Below are 12,009 nucleotides of genomic sequence, written 5' to 3'. Positions count from 1 at the left end.
TTAAAATAATTACTAATGTCATAATGAAAGAATGAGTTGTTTTCACCTAGTCATTTTTCAGACATATATGAATTGTTTTAGCAATGGTTAGACTATTAATGGTTTCCTTTTTTGATGTTTTGCCAATGAATTTCAACTTCTGAATTTGCCATAAATAAATCACTGTTTGAAGTTTATTTTCTTTATCACTTGAATAGTTGGTTGACTAGTAAATTTTTCTCCGCCCATACTTTGAATCATAAGCTTGAATTTGATTTTTTCCCCAGGGTTTAAACATATTAACTGCCATTTCATTCTTAACGTCTACAATGGGTGTTCTAGTTTCTAAATTGAAAGTTTTAATTCCTTGGAGAATCATTGTTGCTTTTACATTAAAAATAATGTTTAACTATGGCTATATTGCAGAATTTATTCTGGTAACTTTATGGTGGTAAAATTTAAGTTATATATTGGATGTAATTAAATAAGGAAATTTAGTTTCCAACAAGTAACTCCATTTTAATCAAGAAAAGCAAAAATAATATGAAGTAAATTTCATTCTGATTTACTTTTTTAAATTGAAGACTAGTATAATGCATGATGGATAAATATACACTTCTTTATTTTCCTTTCTGACTGAAATTTTTATAGCCAAAATTTTAACTTTTTTTTTTTAAACATTTCCAGTTTCTATAGTTTGAGTGTGTTTCAATTTTCTTCCACAAGAGGGCAGAAAGGACTATTAAACTGATAGTCTAAAAATGCCATTCAGTGTTTTCAAATTAGCTTCTCTTATATTAACAAAAAGGAGCATAATGGCCAAGTTATTGTTTGATTTACAGATAATTGGCATATTGCAAGGAGGAGACTTAATTTCACCCTTTTAAATTAAACAGGGAGATTTAAAAAGACATAAAATATTCATTAATGTTCGGTGATTATAAAGTAGTGGCATATATTTATTTTGCCTTTATTACTGTTTCGATGGGAAAATACTGCAAATATTTCCGAAATCGAGTTGGCCATACTGACAAGTTGAAATGTTTAAGCAGCGTTAATGCAATCTGCTCACACCTGATATCCTATGCAGAATGATTCAAAATGACTACATCAATTATTAAAAGAAATATTTAAAATTCTGTAAATGTGCCATTGTGCGCCACAGTTGGCTGAAACTGTTCTCCATTGCCTGCAATTTAGATTATCAAATATATTTTAAGCCTCAAGGACTTGAAAACAGTAAACCTTTTCATACCATTTTCTAAATGAAAAATGTCCTAGAAATATTTTTGCAAAGACAGATATTCTTAACGTATTTCTTTGTAAGAGTTTGGTTTCCTCTTTTTCTTTTTTTAAGTTTATTTAAAATAAGATTTTGAAATGCTAGGTGCCAGGACAAAATAAATGAAGTTTCTAATATCAGTTGCCTTTTATGAGTAGACAGGTACATGTAGGCTCTTTTATTCTGTACAACTTAGAAAATGAATATGGATAACACTCTCTAGGCCTGGGATCACACTCTGTAGGTCTAGTCCTAAGACTTTTCTTCTTCAACTTGTGGAATACTTGGGGGGCAGGGAGGTAGTTGGGAAAGAATAGATGCTTTTATGCTACAGCCATGCAACCCAGAGTGACACTTAAATATGTGGCTTTTTTTGTTGTATGATTAAAAGTCAGTTTGCAACACAATAAAAATATAATGTCAGTATGATTTTGTAGTACTAGAAATGTTAGAATTTTTGTAGTACTAGAAATGTTAGAATTTTTGCTATGAATGTAGAAGCTTAGTGATGCCATACATCCTAAATTATAAATTAATTTCTGTCATCAGTTTCTTTTCAGTGTTGTTTAATACTTCCTAGAATGAATTTTGACCAAGATGTGAGGGAAAGGAAGAAAAAACCACCTGATTTTTTTTCCAGTGTAGGAGTATTTTATTTTTGCTATAGGTGGGGGAAAAAAAAGCCCATTTTTTTGATATTTTTAAATTTTGAAAGCCTTGCATATACAAGAGAAAGCTTTTGTAATATTTTTGTCCCAGAGAGAAATTTCTATTAAATTAAATAGGGTTGAAAAGGTCCTATGAATTCAACTTTTAATTACACAAAATACATTTTTTAAAATACTGAATTAGAAAATAGAACTTAGATGTAGTTTGAATTTCAAATAAACTCTTCAGTGACCATATGTTCATGCAACTTAGTGGTGATAAACCGATAGTTGTGCAAGTGTTTGTTCATTCTGGCTCTGTGTTCTCTTGCTTCACAATGCATGACTTATGTCCTTCGGGTGCTCTAGATTTTAATTTAGGCTAGTTAGATATTGGGGTTTTTTTTTTAATCTCTTTACAAATCATTCCATTTACATTATCCTTCTACTTGAGGAAAAGACATTGATAGCATAAAACGGTCAGACTGGAAAGTTGGAAGTAGTTGTAAGCCTAAAAATCCTTTCTCTTTTTTCCATTTAACAAATTATCAGATAATATGACAGTAACTTTGTGACAGTCTTTCTTTCCACCTTTTTGGGTCCTGAAGTAGCTACTTGTCACACTTTAAAACAGTGAATTTCTTTGAAGATTCAAACAAGCTTACCTAATTTTAATGCATTTTCTTCACTGAGAATTCAGATTTTTAAACAGTTCGTTATATTGATTGTAGTAATACTACTTTCTAATACTGTTAAAATCTGTGATTACAAATGCACTTGGGATTGGTTAAATTAAAGGAAAAAGATCAATTTGCCTACTGCAAATCCTAAACCCAGGTGTGGAAAAGGATATGAAGTCCCTGAAATCAAGCCAACTTTTCTTGGAAACTAATTCTTTGTTGTCCATATTACTATTGCAAAAGCTTCTATTAGGCAAAATATCCACTTTTCTTTGCAGATGTCATACAAACTTAAGGAATACACACATGACCCAGAATAACAATGATAAGAAACCTAAGTATTTTTGGTATGGAATCATGGAGTATTATCTGTTATAGCAAGAAGCATGATGAATAGCTTTTAGAATTATTTAAATCCTCTTCCAAGTTTCACTTTACCCTAGAATTCTCACTGTTCTTATTAATGTTGATTTAGTTCTTAAGGGAAATGAAATGGAAAAATTGACAACCTATAAAGATATATCTTGCATAGAAGAGTAAAACATTTCACTACTAATACTAGTGATTGTCAAATGAAGCCAGTGGTTTGAATTAGCAATGAGAAGTGAACTAAATACATAAATCATACTAGTCCTTAAAAATAATCTTGACTAAATAATTGTGAAATCATGAGGTTAGTCTGATTCTGCAAATTTGAAACGTGTTGGGTTTTATGTCTGTTTTCCTACTTGCTACTTTCTCAACTTGCTTGACTAACGTATATTTCAAACTAGTCTCCTCTGATGCTGGAGATCATTAACAACAATTAAACATGTAGTTTTTTACAGATTGTACTAATAAGCAATTTTCTGGTATTGGGTTGACTATAACTGTTTAACTAACATGCCCTTTCTCTAAATGTTTTAAGTATAGGTGTTTTTGTTTGTTTGTTTGTTTTCTAGTGTGGAGAGGGCGGGGGTGCTGGCACAGAACTGAAGAATAGAGTAGCTGAGAATGTGCATATGCAAGAGAGTAAATTAAATTGTGTGCTTGTTTAATTAAAAGTTTAAGTGATTTATAAATTTACTTCAAAATAAATGGCATATATAAACTCAATTAGAATGAACCCATTTTAATGAGCATATATCATAGTTTGATTTTTTTAAATTTGAAATCACAAGTGACATCTTAGCAAGAATGAAAGACATAATTTCTTAAGCAACTGGGCAATGAATTCAAGCCTTTATTCAGCTTTCAGAAAAGGAGATTATGAGTTTCTTTTAAATATGCATGTATATTATTAGTTTCAAGTTGCATGTTATAATCTGTTGAAGTCATACCACTTAAAGCGAACAAATTGCTAATAATCATTTTATAAATATTGAGGTTACCTGTGATTCTTAATGAATCATCCCCGTAGGAAATAAGTTTAAGTAAAATTTACAATGCGGCCTTTTGAAACTGACAAGTCTTTTTCTCTCTTCTCTCTCCAAAAACATTTTAGAATAATCTCTATGGGAAATTAAGTATTTAAGTATTCCTTCACCTACTTTCAAGAGGATAGAAACAATGAAATTTTGTTAAGATTTAAGGACAATGCTTTAGTCCTTTGTTACTTAAGATATGTGTATCCTAACATCTTCTTAGCTGACCATGTTTCATAATCTCTGATTTGTGTGTTGGTAGTTTCGAAATGTCTGGGTTGGGAGAAATTATGTTCAGTTATCAGAAACTAATAAACATAAGACATTTTTATATGCAAGAAAAGGCAGAGAGTAAATAATTGCACTGGTGACCAATACTGTAATAATCCTGTTTTACAATATGCACTTGACAGGTTGTAATAGTGCTAATTGAAGAGACTAATTCACACTTGCTTCATTCTATTCAAAGGCAAAATCAGCAGCTTGTTTTGCTTTTGACCAGATGGTCCTCATGAACACCTACTGTGCACTTTAAGTGCTTTACTAGAATTACAAAGGCTGGGGGCTGCGTTCGACTCCAAATGATTTGAGAAGAGAGAGAGAGACGGAGAGAGAGAGGGGGAAAAAAAACCCTCTGTGCTCAATGGATTTGGTGCAAGTAAATTAATTCTAGTGGACCCATTACACACTGAGCCCCCTTTTCAAAGCTCTGAGCCTCCTCGCTTGCTCTGTAGCAATGAGAAAGAGAAAGAGAAAGGCAGATTACTGCAAACAGAAATAAAAAAAAGGGCTATGAAAGGGAGAAAAGAGGCCTTGAAGCCTTTCATATCATTTGAGTTTTTCAAGTGCGTTATTTTTGGGGAGGGTGGATATATGAAAAGCCAATTGGAGTTTTTTTTGTTTTAAAGTGCGCTATTTAAGCACCATGAATATAGGCGCAAGAGCAACAGTTGACTGAGTTTACTGTGGTGAAGCTTTGTGTCCAAGGATGAATCAAATTCATTATATTCAACTCTTTGTGTTTTAACATGAATGTAGGGTTAGTTTCACAAGACTGTGTCTGTTTAGGATAATTATAATTTAATATTTTCCTTTCATAAAGTTATCACTGTAGATGTCTAAAATTTTAATCAAAGCAGATTTCGTACATTGACTTTGAAGCACCCTGACAGTTTAAAATTCAAAGGAAAGCTTTTTTAGTTTTCAAAAGAAAGGAAAGGCTCATTCTAATGGCATTGAAGCAGAGATTATTATAACTAATTAGAAGTCACACATCTGTTAGCTTTTGGTTTGTGACTTACTTATGTATTTTTTGAGTAAAATATATACTTCAAAAATATATTGCAGTTATTGAGTGAACCCAAAGGGATAAATTGCACTTAATAGAGAACGTTTATTTGAGCCAACCGTTTTTGCAAATTTTTACATGGTCCCGTAAAAATATGTAGTATATTAAAGTCCATTAAATGTGAATTGGAATTGTAGAATTAATTATCATAAATTGGAATGCAGTTCCAAACATATTTTCACGTGGTTCTTCTTAGCATAATACGAATAATTAGCCAAAGTTATTATGACATAACAAGAAGATATAGCAAGCCCAGTTTGTGCAAATTTATAGTTATTCTTATCCTTAAAGCTATTTGTGTACAATACTTGTAATTTGGAATACTGACACTGTAAAATAATGAATTCTTCTAAGTTATGTGTGTGAAGATACAGGAGATCACATCTAGGACATGTCAATTATTTTGTATGTTTTTATACTTTTAAGTTTAATTCTCTTGTGATATATTGTCACATGTTCTACTTTTATTTGATGGCATACTGACATTATAATTCAAGTTCATTTTAATTATAGTTATTAGCAAAGAATACAACAAAATCATGCCAGTAATATGTAACTTAATGATAATTGTAAATAATTCATAGAGAAGATTATTTCTTAAGTTTGGCCTGTCTCTTTAAATGAATGTTTAGCATTTATACTTTAAAAGGCATAGGCACCAATAACGCTTTATATATCAATATGTCTTAATTACATTCTTAGGAAATAAAATGTAGAAATGTAAAAACAACCACAAAAACATTTTAATTTTTATTTTTCAAAGACTTTTAATAGAGGGTAACATGCTTTCTTTGATATTTAAAATAAAATTTGATTTATTTCCTATTAATGTCATTACTTTGGGACTTTGTTCATTGAAATATAAGTTTTGAGATGGGGAAGAATATAAGGGGAGTCCTCAAACCTTCAACCAACAAAACATAATGAAATTTATAAGCAATGAGGTGTAAATAAATTGATATCCTTAGGGAGATAAGGATTTCTAGAAAAAATATGAATGACTGGGAAACGCTTACTGAAAAAAAAAATTTTTTTTTTTCAGTTTAAATTGAAGGTAAGACTACTAGATTCTCTTTCTTGTAGGTACCATAGAAAGCTATCTTTAAATCTAGGACTTCAATTAGCAGACGTGGATTGACCATGCAATCACTTACTTTAGGTGGGGCTGATTCTTTGGTTTCATAGGCATAGTAGTTTGAGCCTTTCTCTTCATGAAGAAGAGTTTATTTCAGCATTAAAATATTAACCCCTAGATTCCTGATGCCAGAGACAAGCTTCTGTCCTATAAGGGAAGGGAAAAAGAGAAAGAAACCTTTTTCTAAGGTCTGGAAGAGGCTGCAATTTTTAACAGACCTTGGTAGGTACTGGGTTACTTAAGCTGAGAAATATTTTAACATTTAAGTATCCTCCAGCCATTAAATAAGAATAATAACTTCCTCATTCTTCTCCCTACCCAACCCAGCAAAAAAAAAAAAAAAAAAAAAAGAGAGAGAGAGAGAGACAGAAGTAAATCAGAGGTTGGGTAAGTGAATGTAAAGTGCTCATAAACATAACTTAGATCAAGTCAAGGTATATTAAGGCCTACATGTTGAAAATTATTTACATGTTTATCCTTATATACCAAAGATTATTTGGCCATAAACCCCTTACAACATCTGTTTATGATCATTTTTCTTTTGTCTAATGTGTCTTGTATATGACTTAATACTACCTAGTCAAGGAGTTCTTCTTCAGACATATTTAGTATGGAAAATAAAACTTAAACAAAAATCCTATAGCTCAGTTTAGAGCTATATTAACCTTATTATAATATGTTCCTTTTTTAAAGCATATTTTTAAAAGAAAAAAGACTTTAAAAGCTGGTAGCAAACATTTTTTATAAATGACAAAATGTATTCCTTGCTTTGTGGTCATTGCGTGACCAGACAGTAGAGTACTGGATTGTTTTAAGGTTTTTACAGCTGCAAGGCAAAAGCATCTGCTCATTGCAAAGCCGGCATTGTTTAATTTTGACACTGACTTTTCCATGCGTCTTTACCAAGCACTGGATTAGATGCCACTAAGATGAAATTTGTTTTAAGTTGCTCCCAAAGTGCAGCTGTCCCCATATACGGCCTAGTAGCTTAACCAAAACAGACAGACATAGGATCAATCAGAATCTTTGTACAGGGTCACCTTACTAGGCTAGAGAGGCTCAGAGAAAGAATGTTAATGATATTTATTGTGAAGAACTACAAAATTAGTTTCCAAGCTGATTTAGTGTATGTAGAAGTATACCCTTCCTCATTTTAGGGCAATAGGACCATTATTAAATATTTAGATCTTAAGGTGGGCTATAATGGTCCAATATTAAGGTGCCTATATAACACCAGGCATTATTCTTCCACAATGGATTGCAAGAAAAATGATCAGTTTATTGGTCACTAAAGTAGTAATTGACTGAAAATAAAACTCAATCTAAAATGGCTCTGATAAAATCTTGAGAAGTGGACATTTTTATAGAATGATAATTTTTCTTTAATGTTTCAAGTGAATGAAAAATGAAAGAGCACCTCACTTCCCGGGTTTCCTGGGATTGTGTGAATTTCTACCCAGCTGGTCCAAATTGATTGATACAGGGCCAAATATTTGTCTGCCTACATTTCAAAGTCTATAATTTGCTAATGAATTGTGGTAATAATCTTTCATCATACATGAAAGATTTAGCCAAACAATTTGCTAAGTATGTATTTTGATCATAAAATTTTTGGACTTACACCAAGCTTTACATCTATTTTACAGCTTATGCATGGGGGGTGGAGGGAGAGCAGGGGGAGAAATAATACTGAACATGAATACTTGATGGAAAGGGATGAAGGAAATAAGGGAAGAAGGTACTTTGGAAAGCAGTAATGCTGGGAAAGTCCTATGCGTAACAGTGGAAAACAAATTGGATTTGCACTTAAGAGTACAAAATAGGATTTTTAAAATGCCACCAGTTTCAGCCTGTGGTCTCCAGAGGTATGGTATCCATGCAGATGAAGTCAAGGAAGGAATCTTTTCCTTTTTGGCTATAGCTATTCCACACATTGATTATGGATAATTTCCTAAAACCTTTATGTTAGAAAAGCCAAATCCCCACAAATTGAGTGTAATTGAAGGCATAAGAATAAAAGCCAGAGGTTTGTTGGGGTTGATTTAGAGACTTAAAAAAACAAAACAAAACAAAACAAACAGTGAAGAAATAAATGTGATTTGGCCAATTCCAGAAGGTGAGAGAGGAATCTCCCAGGTTAAGCTTTAGAAATGACAATGGGCATCCAAGAAAATATTTTTTCCCTCTAAAACAAAGACTGTACAAAAGACAGTGTTGCTCATATTTGTGTGGGGGGCACATATTTAGGATTAAATAACCCCCATTTGGTAAAGTATAAGTCTTATTGATGTATTTTTGGAGAGCATCATAAGATACACTCCAGAGAGAGTCCAGGATTAGCCAATGGAGTGAGAGAACAAGAAAAGGTTCTAAATAAGACTCTATCATGTATATGTAATTTCTCTTTCATTGTTAGAGATCAAGGTGCTATGACTTATTTGATTGATACAGACTGAATTGTTTTCAAGTTGTCCATGAAGACAAAATTTAATAATATTGATAAAGTTTTCCTTGCTTTGCAAGTAGGTAGTTAAAATTTAAAAAGCAGATAGCTAGAAAGAGAGAAACCATATTGTAAGAGACTGAACCTTCCATTTTACAGATTTTAAAGATAAGCAGCTCTAGAGTTTTTACATACCTGCTGGACCTCTCTCGAATATGTCATCTTTCTGGAGCATTAATTTCTATCCATTTATGTAATCCTCTTTTCTCTGATAGAGCTAAATCTGTTCTAAATGTTAGTACAGTGAAGATCTATCCAAAGTGGAAATTCCTAATGTATATAGGAAAGTTAAAGATTTATATATCAAGCTCCAGCTTTATTTCAGAGTAATTGAAATCAGTTGACTTTCTCAGCCTCTTTCCTTCTGTTTTGTGATTTTTTCCTATCTCATTGATTTAATACTTGTCATAATTCTTTTGTAAGTATATTGTTACCATGTTATGGTAGTGACGTTAATGTTGAAGAGATCCTATAATCATTACAAAGGAAAAAAACAAATCATATTTAAATAAACTCAGTTATAAGTGAGATAGTGACATTCCTGATTCTCTTGTTAATAATTTTATAAAAATTACATTTCAAAAATATTTAAGTTATAGATTATATATGTTAAGTTCAAAATATGCTGTTGCCATTTGTTTCTAGTGCTTTTGGTATTCTGTTATCAAAAGCAGTATACATTTATTTACACGCCTGCCTTTTCCTGATGAAAATGTGAAGTATTTCCTGCTAAGAGGTATATTGTAATGTCTAATAATAATTATTATTATTATAATAGAATATCAGTTTGGGGTGCCTGGGTAGCATCCGATTCTTGATTTCAGCATGGTCTCACAGTTTCTGGGTTTGAGCCCATATCAGACTCTGTGCTGATAGTGTGGAGCCTGCTTGAGATTCTTTACCTCTCTCTTTGCCCCTTCCCTGTGCCCTGTGCACACGCTCTCTCCCAAATTAATAAATTAAAAAACAAAAGAATATTAGTTCATTTCTGTTGAATTGGGAAATACTTCCCTACCCTTCTCATTGTAAAGAAGGGAATTTTAATAAGGTATTTTTAAAGCAAGGCTGCTGTTTTTTTATGGATAAAATTTTTGTTGCTGATAACAGGTATGTACATGGATCACTTTGCTTGGAATTGTGAATTTCAGAAATATAATAAAATGTCTTAAAAGTTGTAATTTCTATTGGTAATTGGAATTTCAAATATTGTAGCCAGTTTTTGTATATAATGACTGGAGCAACATGTAAAGCATGACTCTAAAAGTGATTGATACATTAACATGCATACATTTCATCAATTTAAATGAATGTTGATGCCTTCAAATTAAACATCTGTGTTATTAAACTTCTCAAAAGTTTTTTTAGATTTCCAGGAACTAGTTTAAGAGACTATGATGTGGTTTTTTTTTTTTTTTTACTTTTCTTTTTGAATGGCCTCACTTACGGCCAGTCTTTCTTCTATGATGGGGAGAAATTGATTTGTTGCAACTGCCAAAAGTAATTGGAAACAAAATGTTGTGAGGCAGGTGGTATTCAATCTGGGTGGTCAAATTTTTGGTTATTCTCTCTTTCCTGAGCTTCTTGTCTCCTTGTGAATATATATTCTGTTTTAGCATTTATCACACTCGTTTGCAGTTATTTATTATTTTTTCCCCGTTAGACTAAGAACAGGAAAACTATCAAATTCATCTCTTTATTTGTGGACCTTCCACTGAATTTGTTACAGAGTCTGTATGCTTAATGAATGACTGAATTTAAAGAGAGCAATCTGTAACTCAGTGAGCTTGTTTGCACCTGAAGGCATTTGCAAAAGTGAAGTCATTCAAGTAATGTTTCTGGTATTTCAAGCATTTCTTTTTTTTTTTTTTAATTTTTTTTAAACGTTTATTTATTTTTGAGACAGAGAGAGACAGAGCATGAACAGGGGAGGGGCAGAGAGAGAGGGAGACACAGAATGTGAAACAGGCTCCAGGCTCAGCTGTCAGCAGAGAGCCCGACGTGGGGCTCGAATTCACGGACTGTGAGATCATGACCTGAGCCGAAGTCAGACTCTTAACCTACCGAGCCACCCAGGCACCCCTCAAGCATTTCAAGAATTAATATTGACATAAATAGGTGCTTCCTTAAGAGGGTTATTATGAGAGGATCTCTGATTTGGCTATATAAATTCTCACTTACTTGTTAAAAATGAGACCGAGAATAGATAGTTTGCACAAAAAGTGCAAAATAAAATTCTAACAATAACATAGATTTATATCATCCTTAATTTGTAGTACCCACCAGGTCATTTCTTGGTGCTTTCTCTGTATATGAGGTTACAGCTGGTTTTTAAAAACTTTTCTGAGTCTAGGGAATGCAGTGAAACAGATTTTAATAAAACTAACAGTATTTCTCAATTGGCAATTAAGTAGTTTGTGATAGTGGAAAGATCATTACACTAAGGTATAGGGAAATCTGAGTTCTAATCTTCCTGCTACTAACCAGCTGCGTGCTCATCTAGCCCTGAGTAGCTTGGTATTTATTTTTCCTTTGTTTGACTTTTTCATAATATAGAGCAGCAGAAACTCAAAGTTTTTGCTAGTGAAAATATAAAATGTCTTGGAACTTTAGGCATAAAGTCCCTTTGTCCCATTGAACCTGGTGTATACTTGTATTGCAGCACTTCTATCCTTTTGTTTTGTGTTTTTCCTTCTCATGGTAGGCTTCTTGAAGGTAGGATCTCAGTCATTTAATCTTCATATTTATAGTACTAAATGTAGTATCTAGCACCTTATAAATGATTATTGAATGAGCACACATTTACATGAGTCACCATTCAGTGGTTGAAAAGAAATTGGGAAACCTGGATTCTAATATCTGATATTTTGCATTGTAGATGTATGAATTTAGGCAAGCCATTTAACTACTGCTGTGAATCTGAGTCATTTATGAAAATTAGGAAATGGTTTCAAAGGAGTTTCCTGCTTCTAAAATTTGGTCATGATGTGTGAATTTAGAGACTTCATATATGCTTCAACTGAACCTTGTGTGTG

The 12,009-nt window shown here is 32.3% G+C and overlaps 1 protein-coding gene across 3 annotated transcripts in view; it reads left to right on the top strand.

Annotated features, from left to right (window-relative positions):
• FAF1 (Fas associated factor 1) overlaps positions 1-12,009 on the top strand; it is a 514,886-nt gene that overhangs the window by 245,295 nt on the left and 257,582 nt on the right. The window lies entirely within an intron of this gene.

Source organism: Puma concolor, chromosome C1, assembly GCF_028749965.1.
Source record: "Puma concolor isolate L17-30 chromosome C1, mPumCon1.1.hap2, whole genome shotgun sequence".
NCBI lineage: Eukaryota > Metazoa > Chordata > Mammalia > Carnivora > Felidae > Puma > Puma concolor.
Note: the sequence above shows the minus strand (reverse complement) of the source record. Positions and strands in the feature narration are given on the sequence as shown.